The sequence below is a fragment of the Triticum dicoccoides genome, chromosome 2B (genome assembly GCF_002162155.2).
Source record: "Triticum dicoccoides isolate Atlit2015 ecotype Zavitan chromosome 2B, WEW_v2.0, whole genome shotgun sequence".
Taxonomy (NCBI): domain Eukaryota; kingdom Viridiplantae; phylum Streptophyta; class Magnoliopsida; order Poales; family Poaceae; genus Triticum; species Triticum dicoccoides.
Genome location: NC_041383.1, coordinates 786778483 through 786789046, shown reverse-complemented (window position 1 = coordinate 786789046; position 10564 = coordinate 786778483). Strand labels below are relative to the sequence as shown.

Below are 10564 nucleotides of genomic sequence, written 5' to 3'. Positions count from 1 at the left end.
AACCAACGAAAATGATGAGACGAAAAGAAACAGCAAAAAATAACCGACGGACTATTCACCAACTGCTCTATTAGGAGTAGAGAAAATTCGGCAATTTCAAAAAATGTTCATGGCATTAAAGAAATCATTTATACAATGTGAAAAATCTCCAACATGCATCGTAACAATGTTAAATCATCAAAAAAAGCAAATAAAACTATGAAAAAAACCAAGAAACCAAAGTATAACGATGCAAAAATACAAAAACAAAAAACAAAACAGAAAGAAAATCAAAGCAGAACCAAGAAAAAAATGATGCTAAGGCTTTGTACAATGCAAGGTGCTTAAGGGAGGTGCTTACATAAATAAATCAGGCTTTTCTTAAGCATCGATGCTTATTTGTATAGGGTAGACGCTTCTGTAGAAATAAGCATCGGTGCTTCAAAAAACCGGTTTATTTTTCTAAGCACCTCCCTTAGCACCTTGCATTGTATAAGGTCTAATGGGTCATCCCTATATGCTCGCTAGTAGGCTATTGCTACATAGAAATTAGGACTATTATGCGTTGGCCCAGAATTGCCACGTACCACGGGGACAACTAAAGAACAAGTACCCCTTGCAGGAGCCTCCAACCGTCATTTTGGGTGGTTTGAGAGTGCGCCACTTGGCGATCTCTCGGTGGCCGCCATATATCGTGTTTTGGATGTTCTTTAGGTAGTTTAATTTTTACTTTTCTGTACGAGTTTTTCAGTTTTTAGATGGTTTTTTTCTTGGTTTTTGGCTTTTTCAGGTTTTTCCTGGTTTTATAGGTTTTTGAGGGAAAAATATGCAACTTTTTCTGTGAAAAACTCGTTTTTTCCTTCCGCAATAAAATTTTGCTTCTGTGAGATGCACAGTTGTACCTCTCGTAAAGGCAAAAATCATGTGTCTTTTTGCTTTGCTTTCGTGAGAGGCATAAATTTGCTACTCGTGGAGGCACATATTTGTTTACGCGAGAGGCACATGTGTGCCTCTCAAAAAGAAAAGAAAATTTGTTTTTTGCTTCCGTGAGAAGCACATATTTGCTTCTCATAGAGGCACAGATTTGCTTCCGCAAGACTCTTGTGCCTCTTGAAAAAGGAAAAAACACCTTTTCTTTTCTTCTGCAAGAGGTATCGATTTACTTCTCGCGGAGGCACATGTCTGCTTATTCGAGAGGCAAAGTTGTGTCTCTTCAAAATGGAAAAAACATGTACTTTTACTTCCGTAAGAGGCACATATTTGCATCTCGTAAAGGCGGAGAACCTATTCAAGGTTGAGGGACACAAAAGCTACTGATCGTGGCTCTTTACATTACAGTTTAAACTGAAAGCAAAATCAGCCAAATAAAAAGCTAGCCTAGCATTGCTGCGACTATGCCTAATTTGCAGTCAAGTGATGAACTGATGAAACCTACCCCAAGACTCAGCTCCCACTTGTGGACGAAATAGTCTAAACACAAAAAACGATTTATCATGCAAAGCAAGCCAGGATCACCTATAAAGGCACAATTCGATTTCCCCTGGATGAAATCAGAGCATCTCCACACTAAGGCCCCCAAAAAGCCCCTCCCAGACGCTTTTTTGGACGTCGGCGGGCAAAAAACGTCCCAGTCAGGCCCCAGGAACCTGTTTTGCGCCGGATTTGGCAAAAGTTACGGCCGACACGCCCACCTCAAATCCAGCCCCCCCGGAAGGCAGCCGGGACGCCGGCATTTCTTTTTCGCATGCATGGCCCACTTGCCATCCCCTCTCTCCCTCTTCTTTCTCTCTTTTCTGTCTCCTCTCTCCTCTCCTTTTCCTTCCACCACGGCACCACCTACCACACACAGCCGGAGCGGGGCTCGAGCGGCCGGAGCGGAGCATGGCCGAGGCGGTTCTCGCGCTCGCACAGCCGGAGCGGAGCATGGCCGGGGAGGGGCTCGCGGAGCGGAGCGGAGCGCGCTTGGCCAGGGCGGGGAGGGGCTCGTCTTCTTCGTCCTTGCAGTGGTCGTCTCCGCCCGCGCACTCCATGGCGCCCTCGCCGGGCGCACAGGCAGCAGCTGAGGCGTGCCAGATGGGGAGCCATGGCTGCGCTGCATCTGCAAGGTCGTCGCCGCCAACGACAAGGCCGAGGCCGACGACCACGCCCAGCCCCCGCCGTCCTTCCTCGTCCGCCACCAGTACCTCGGCCTCTGCCCGCGCCCCGCGCTCCAGACTGTCTGGCTCTCCGCTCCCTCGTGCGCCGCGTGTATGACTGCGTGGACACGAGCGACCCGCGGCCCGTCGCGCCGTTCGGCCACGGCGACCCCTCGGCGTTCGCGTGCTTTGCCGGCGAGCAAACGAGGTGCTGCTGCCTTCTCTGTTTCAGTCAAAGTTCCAGTCAGCCTTCTCTGTTTCAGTCGGTCAAAGTTTCAGAACGAGCTTGCCGCAGGCGACGTCGTCCTCACGGCCGGCTGCAACCACGCCATCGAGATCATGATGGCCGTGCTGGCCTCGCCTGGCGCCAACGTGCTGCTGCCGCGGCCGGGGTACCCAAAGGACGAGGCGCGCGTGGCCTTGTGCGGCCTCGAGTTCCGGCACTTCGATCTTGTGCCGGAAAAGGGGACGACGTAGGCGCGGCCGGGGCGACGTGGGCGCGGCCCCGTCTCCTTCCCTTCCCGCCCTTCCCTTCCCTTCCCGCCATGTCTCGCACGCTCGCCACGGAGCCGCTCGCCGCCGCGGTCATGGTCAAGGCACGCGCGCTTGGGTGGTTCGCGTTGTGGTGGTGGCAGGGGTACGTGCCTGGGGGTCAACGACTGGATATATTTCCACCCCAACGCTAAATGTTTCGCCGGCAGCCCCCAAAAGGCGAAAAAAATGGGAGGCTCAACGGCTGGAGATGCTGTCAGACCACATAACATCTGAATCCCGCACTAGAGGTACTAATGGGACAACAAATAGGGGGTTACCCTAGGTTTAGCTGCGCAAAAAGGACAATAGATTGGGGGAAATCAATGACGAAAGATGGGAGTTTGACTACGAACAGCGCGCGGTGGCGACGGCAACGAGGACGAAGACCGCTGGTTCTCGCCGCTGGCCTCGTGTGAATCCCCTCCATATCCATTTCTTCCCCCGCTGCTCGCCGACGGCTCCCCTCCGTCCACAGCTTCAACCCGCTCCTCGGCGCAGCTCGCTTCCCTCCGCAGTCTCCTATGCCCCGCCCCTTCCTACAGCTGCTCGGCGGTGTCTGCGCTTCCTCCCACCGCCGCTTTTAGAGAAACGGGTCAGCCAAACCCGAAATGAATGAAAGCCCAACAAAGAAACTATAAAAGCACACCGCCAGAGGCACGCGAATGAGGCCCTCGAGCCGGTGAGGTTGAATCGCGAACGGGCGGTCACAAAAATAACGTGAAGCTAAATTAGAAACAGTCGTCTGAAAATTAGTAAAATTGGAAAGAAAAAAAATACTACAGCCGATATATATACATATGCGCCAGATGCGAGACCTTGCTCAAAATCAAAATATGCGCCAGACTGCCAGAGTCACCGCGAGAGGAGAACCACGGCGCCACCCCGTCATCCACATCAGCGTCGCCGCATTGCTAGCCTTGTTGTCCCAGCTGCCGGGCATTGGAAGGCCAAATCCCCTGGAGTTCGGTCTGATCCTGCCGCCCCGCCATTGCCGCCGCTGCGGCACCTCCAGTGCACGCCTACACGTCGGCCATCCGCAACCACCGCAGGCGCACAGAGAAGCCCTGCCATGGAGCCGCCACACTCACAGTTTCATCCTTGCATCAGAGGGGAACAACTTCACACTTGTGAAGAAGCAAACAAAAGATAAATTATAGCATCTACAGGCATAACCGTAGCCTCTTTTGCCAATGAAAACAAAGTGGATCATCCATAGCAGAAACCTCATTTTCTCCCTTCTCGAATGACCAGTACGTATGCCCGTGCGTTGCAACAGGCTAAAAAATGCCAACACCTGCTCCGTGTGCCACTACACTACACACCACTCATATCGACTGACAAAACTCAAAAATAAGTTTACCCTCATCATGTGTTGCCACTTGTTGAGTTATCACTTTCTGGATCATGAAGTATTGATATGAAGGAGCCACCCTAACTCCTTTGTCGGCGTCTACTTCATCTCTGCACTATCATAGGATGGAAGAGTAGTACTGGCAAAACATTCAGACATTTATTTGATAGAAGCCTATGGAAAACCTAACCATGAATAGCTCACGTTAGCTATCTATAATTTATACTGCAGTCAAAAATCATAACTTGATCAAAAAATAACTTCATCCAAGAATGTGTCGCAACGGATTGCTGCAAGTCCACCAATGAATTCTGGATTTAGGACTAGTCTTTCTTCCCGAAGTCAGCCACAAGACTGGCATCAAGTTATGCCAAAAATGTATACATAACATTGATAGAATAATCTTAAGAAATAATTTACTGCTAGCTACATGTAGTTCATACCAAGAAAGCTATGAAAGCTAGAGGACAACACAGATGCTGGAAAAAAGATAGAGCGATGACGAAATTCTATCAATTTGCAAGCATACATAATTGATCCCTAGTTTGCAAGTACACTGGAAAGCTACATATGAATAGATCAGCAAGATTGGAATGAAAACTAATGTTCTATATTGAAAAGAAATTGACAGCCGATCGGCGTGTGCAACACAGCCGTTGCCTTGACGTAACGACACGTGGAGTGGGCGTCATCTCTAGCGGTTAGCAATGACGCGCATACCTCATAGAAGGCGCGTGGCAGCAGCCAGGGACGGAAGGAGTTACTCTCCTACCACTGTATATGCCTGCTCCTCTTTCTTGTGTAGTAATAATCTGAAAAGACGCAACATCTTCCATAAGCAATGCTTTGCACAAACGGTGATTATGTGACTAAATGTTGATTCTAAGCACAACTACCTCTCAAAAGGAAATCTAAATCCATATTGTGTAGAGATGTACACATACAACAATGGAGAAAGGAAAAGATAAGGCAAACTATGCCGACCTCGATAAGTCATTACACATGAGAAGTTCTCTTCACTGGAGATATGATCTAAACTTCCCTGGCAAGACCATTTTAATATCCTCACCTCTAATGATAAGGTTCGGAAACCAAATTTAGCAACTGCTGGAATAGAATAGTACACGAAAAATACATACAAAGTCATTTTCCTGCTCTCAAGTACCTTTGAATTCAATTTAATTTTCCTAGTAAGTGCATCTTATACATCTCTATATTTGTATTGAAAATATTAGCACTCTTAAGTGCAAGCAAAAATGGGATTAAGCGATAGCTTCCTGTGCCTTCCAAAAAAAAGTGATTCAGCGATGGCACTCAGGCTACCACACAAACATGAAAAATAGTACCCATATGACATCACACACCCGGTCTCAGTGAACCAGCCGGTTTGCTTCGCCAGCCTTCGCCCTGCTTTGCATAATGGGTAGTACAATGGCAGGGTTGCTGCAAGTGTTCCATCGATGTCCTCCCACGCCACAGTTACAACACTCGGATTCCTTCCTTGCCATTTTAGGGATGTCGCCACGCTGGTGCCCGGTGGCAGGTTGTGCTCCTGTGCCCTGATCATACATGAGCCATGTTGTATGTCAATCATACATCACATGCCGATCATGCATCCTGATTACAGAACATGACTTTAACATGCAAAGAAAAACACAGATGCATCCAAGGTTTTGGTTACCGAATGGTGCATTTTTACCAAGGGGGGCCGGTAAACGTGGTTACCACGGTTACCACGAAATTTGAAGAAAATTCCAAACGAATTTCAAACAAAATTCACAATTGAATTTTGAATTCAAATTCTTTGAAAATAGATATAGATAGCACTTGAACTTATATTTATCATAAAAGAGCTACTAGCTAGTGGAACGTTGTCTACACGCATACTGTCAAGTGTCGCCATACTTTACCATACATTGAGCGTTTGAATTCAAGAAATTAGAAAAAAATGATTTTTTTTTGCTCGAAATGCCCATTTACCGCCGGGGGGGGGGGGGATATGCGGTAACCTTGGTAAATCTCGAAATTTAGAGCGATAACCAAAACGCTGGATGCATATGATCCTACCAAAAGAAAAAGAAATATTCCAGTGCTCGGCAACCATATCAGTAAAGAAATCCCCGGCGGTGATTCTGTTGGAACCGAAGTTCCGCATAGTCTAATGAGGTCAAATCATAGAGACCAATTTCACTAACATTTATATCCAGTTGTGACAAAATTGTTTACACATATATGATGCTGGTCACCAAGAGCTAAGAAGAAACAAAAAAGATATAAATTCTTGTTTTTATTTTTTGGGGCAAAATTTGATGCATATGTGATATTGGTTGCCAGAAATTTTAAAAAATAATAATAAAATCGCTAGAAGGAGGGCTCGAACCTCCGACCTTGTGGTTAACAGCCACACGCTCTAACCAACTGAGCTACTCCAGCTGTTTTGTTTTTAAAATTATTTAACACCATGTAAACACTAGGGTAAGGTTCACACGTGACAGCTTCGTTGGCGCAAGTTTATCCCCGGACCAGCGCGTAGGTACATGCGGTGCACGCATGTACCGGACCCGTCACTCTAAAGTCTGAACCAACAACCACGTCGTGTATGAGGGCGGCCTCCTCAGTTTCAGTTCCTAGAGGTGCATTTGTTCGGTGATGACTTGTTCATCTCTACTTTTCGGCTTAAAGGGGCAGGGTCTTCTGAAATGATGCAACACTAATCCTATTCTAGGTGATGCAATGCTATCATGCTGAACCGCCTGCAAATGATGCTTGTAGATTATGGTCACACAACTAGAGCATGAAGATCATCCCCATCCTTACGCCAACAAACATAACACGTGACGAAGAAACATCCGTATTCTTTTTTGCGGGGAAAGAAACATCAAACCCATTAACAGTCGCTACAAGGTGCGAACCAATCTGTGGTTGGATGGTTAGAGGGACTGTGGTATCCCCAGCCCACCAGGGTTCAAATCCTGGTGCTCGCATTTATTCCTTGATTTATTTCAGGATTTCCGGCGATGCGCATTCAGTGGGAGAAGACATTCCCAAAAAAACAAACAGCCCCTACAAGGGCGTTCTCTCGTGCGTGCTCCTCTGCTTTCTCTTCTCTCTTATGTAGTCACACCAACATCGTCGTCTCGAGGGAGGAGTGGGTGGGAGGAGAAGGCGGCGGCGGCGGTTTTGATCTTTGTGCTCTGCCTCGGCGTGGGAGGCAGCGGATCGATCCGGCCGAAGTAGCTGCTAGAAGGATGGGTCGCCATCGTCCCCAACCCCATGGCTCACCGCCCGCCCCAGCTCACTCTCTGACGCCGCCGGCCGCATGATTTGGTCTGCGTAGCATTTCATGGATCCCTGGAAGGTTGCAGCGTAGCATGACCGTGCCGTATATGTGCCACTAGCCGTACATCTCCAGAGCATGCGGTCAAGCCGGTTTGATAGGATGATGTGCTTCACTGCCTGCCAAAGTCTGAGATATTGTCCAATCTCATGAATCCCTATCACTCCTTGAATGTCACGAGCCCAGACATTGCCCGCTAGGCCGGAGGCCACCGTTCTTGACTTGCGTCGCTGTTTGGGAATGCATTGGTAGAGTGCCGGTGCGAGTTCACGCACGGACTGACCGTTTAGCCATCGGTCATCCCAAAACAGCGCCGTTTGTCCATCGCCGAGCTCCATGATCGTCGAGGCGAAGAACAGCGCACGCTCCTCGCGAGAAAACTGGAGGTCGAGGCCTCGCCATGTGCGATCGTTGTCCGTGTGAGAGAGCCACATCCAGCGCAGGCGCAGCGCTAGGCCAGCACGCTCCAGGTCCTGTACCCCGAGTCCGCTGTACTCGAGCGGGCGGCACACACGTCGCCAATTGACGTGGCAGTGTCCGCCATTAGCAGCAGCGCGCCCAGCCCACAAGAAGCCACGCTGGATCTTTTCGAGCTGTCTCAATGTCTTCTTGGGCGGTGCGAATGCGAGCAGCTGATGTATCGGGATCGCGGCGAGCACCGATTTGACCAGAGCCAGCCGCCCGGTTTTGTTCATGAGCCATGCTTTCCATGTGGGGAGCCGAGCAGCCACCGAGTCGACGAGTGGTTGTAGTTGGGCAGCTGAGGGACGGCGTAGCATGAGAGGGATGCCAAGATAGGTGATGGGCAGCTCCACTTTCGCGCATCCCACCTGATCAATTGTTGCATCCGCCTTGGGGTCGCCATTGAAGGTGGTGGCGGAGCTTTTGGCATAGTTCACCGGAGGCCGCTAGCTTCGCTGAATATGGCCAGGATCGCGCGGACGGCCTCCACGTCGCCTTGCGTGGCATGGCAGAATAGCATCATGTCGTCGGTGTACAGGGATATGGCCGGAATGTCTCGTCGGGGGTGCAGCCGCTGCAATATGCCGGCCTCGTGGGCGCGACTGATTAGGTGCCCAAGGATGTCCACAGCAAGGACGAAGAGCTGCGGAGATACGGGGTCTCCCTGGCGCAGCCCGCAGCGATGCCAAACTGGCGGTCCCGGTTCACCATTGATCATGATCCGAGTGCTCAAAGATGATAGCAAGATCGCTAGCCACTCCCTGAAGCGAGGTCCGAAACCGTACTGGCCAAGAGCCTCGAAGAGGAAGGGCCATGATAGGGAGTCGAAGGCGCGCGTTAGGTCTAGCTTGAGCATCACTCTCGGAGCCCCAAGTTGGTGCAGCAGCTTCATCGATTGCTTGACGAGGACAAAGTTGTCATGTAGACTCCGTCCCGGAATGAAAGCGTTCTGGTGGCGGCTGACCATGTCTCCCAATCTGGGCGCTAGGCGGAGCGATAGCACCTTCGCGAAGATCTTCGCCACAAGGTGAATGAGGCATATTGGCATGTAGTCGCGTAGTTGGCACGCGTCTGCTCGCTTTGAGAGTAATTTCAAGAGGGCCTGGTTGAGCTTGCTGAATCCACGACCGCGCAGCTCAAATAGCTGCTGGAAGACGTCGAGGAAGTCTTGCTTGATGGTGCTCCAGCAGGCCCGCAAGAATTCCGCGGTGAATCCGTCTAGCCCCGGCGCTTTGCGAGCCGGGAGGCGCTTGACGGCGTCCCAAATCTCCTCCAGGCTGAATGGCGCCTCGAAGTCAGTCAGGTCGTTGGGCTCGATGATCTGCGATAGGTCCAGCGTGTGGTTGCGGGCGGCGGAGGAGCCAAGGAGCTCGTCGAAGTATGTGAACACCGCTTGGGCCATTCCTTCCTGATCAGTGATCACTTGCCCATCGATCACGAGGCGGAATATGTGATTCTTCTGCCGGCGGAATGAGCATTGCCGGTGGAAGAAGGCTGTGTTAGCGTCACCGTCCTTGAGCGTGGTGATCCGCGCCCGTTGCCTCGCGATTGTGCGCTCGAGAGAAGCCAGCCCCAAGTATGAGATCTTGAGCTGTTTTCTGAGCCAATCTTCTGGGGGAGATAGCATGCGATCTTCCTGGGCTTTGTCAAAACGCGATATGAGCTCGCGGGAGATGGCCATCTTGTCACGTATGCAACCCTTGGACTTGGCGCTCCAACTCGTCAGTGCGCATGCCGTGGTCTGAAGGCGCAACATGAGACGCCGGAAAGGGTCCGGGTTGTGCACTGATCCCCAAGCCGCGGCAACCGTATCGTGAAATCCGTCAAGCCGCAGCCAAAAATCCTCGAAGTGGAACCTCCGGTGCGCTACATGCGTGGGTGCGCAGTCAAGGAGTAGCGGGCAATGATCGGACACGACGGAGGCGAGGCATCTCAAGTGGCAGTCACCATGCGCGTCCTCCCAGTCGGCAGTGCAAAACACACGGTCCAGGTGCACCAGGGTGGGCGGAGTTTGCTCGTTGGACCACGTGAATCTTCTTCCATTGAGGTATACCTCCTTGAGCGCGAGGTCGTTGACGAGGCGTCAGAATCTTCCCATCATGCGGCGATTCAGGTTGTCGTTATTCTTGTCTTCATCGTGTAGGATCAAGTTGAAGTCATCGCAAAGCATCCATGGCCCAGGGCAGTCCGCGCGTATATCGCGTATCTCCTGCAGGAAGGCGATCTTTTCCGCGTCCTCTTGGGGGTCGTAGAGGACGGACATCCACCAAGGCGTGCCACTGGCCGTGGTCACTCTCGCCGTGACGGCGTTTGTGGTGAACATGGGGTCAGTGATTGACACGACCCTGCTCTTCCACGCGAGCAGGATGCCTCCCCTCGTGCCGTTCGCCGGAAGGTACGTGTAATCATCAAACTCCGAGCCGAGGGCATCGAGGACAGCGGACGAGCACATCAAGGCAATTTTAGTTTCTTGTAGGCATACAATAGAGGCCCCGGTTGTGTTGAGCAGCGATCTAATAGCATAGCGCCGGGCACGTGCATTAAGGTCGCGCACATTCCATATAGCTATCTTGATGTCGTGATCCATGGGAACATGATCGACGGGGCGGACATCGCGATAGCCCTATGGCGAACCAGCCATCCGAGCGGTGGCCATCGCAGCAGCCGCTGTAGAGATGTCCGTAGGTAGCTCTCGGTCTACAAGGGCAGCGATGGCCGTGAGCACCGAGAGCGGGATGGGCGCCGCAAACATGTCGTCGTACGCCT

The 10564-nt window shown here is 51.0% G+C and overlaps 1 non-coding gene across 1 annotated transcript; it reads right to left on the bottom strand.

The window, feature by feature from the left end:
- Positions 1-6358: 6358 nt before the first annotated feature.
- Positions 6359-6432, bottom strand: TRNAN-GUU. Its single transcript has one exon. It is a non-coding gene; the product is annotated as a tRNA-Asn (tRNA).
- Positions 6433-10564: the final 4132 nt, after the last annotated feature.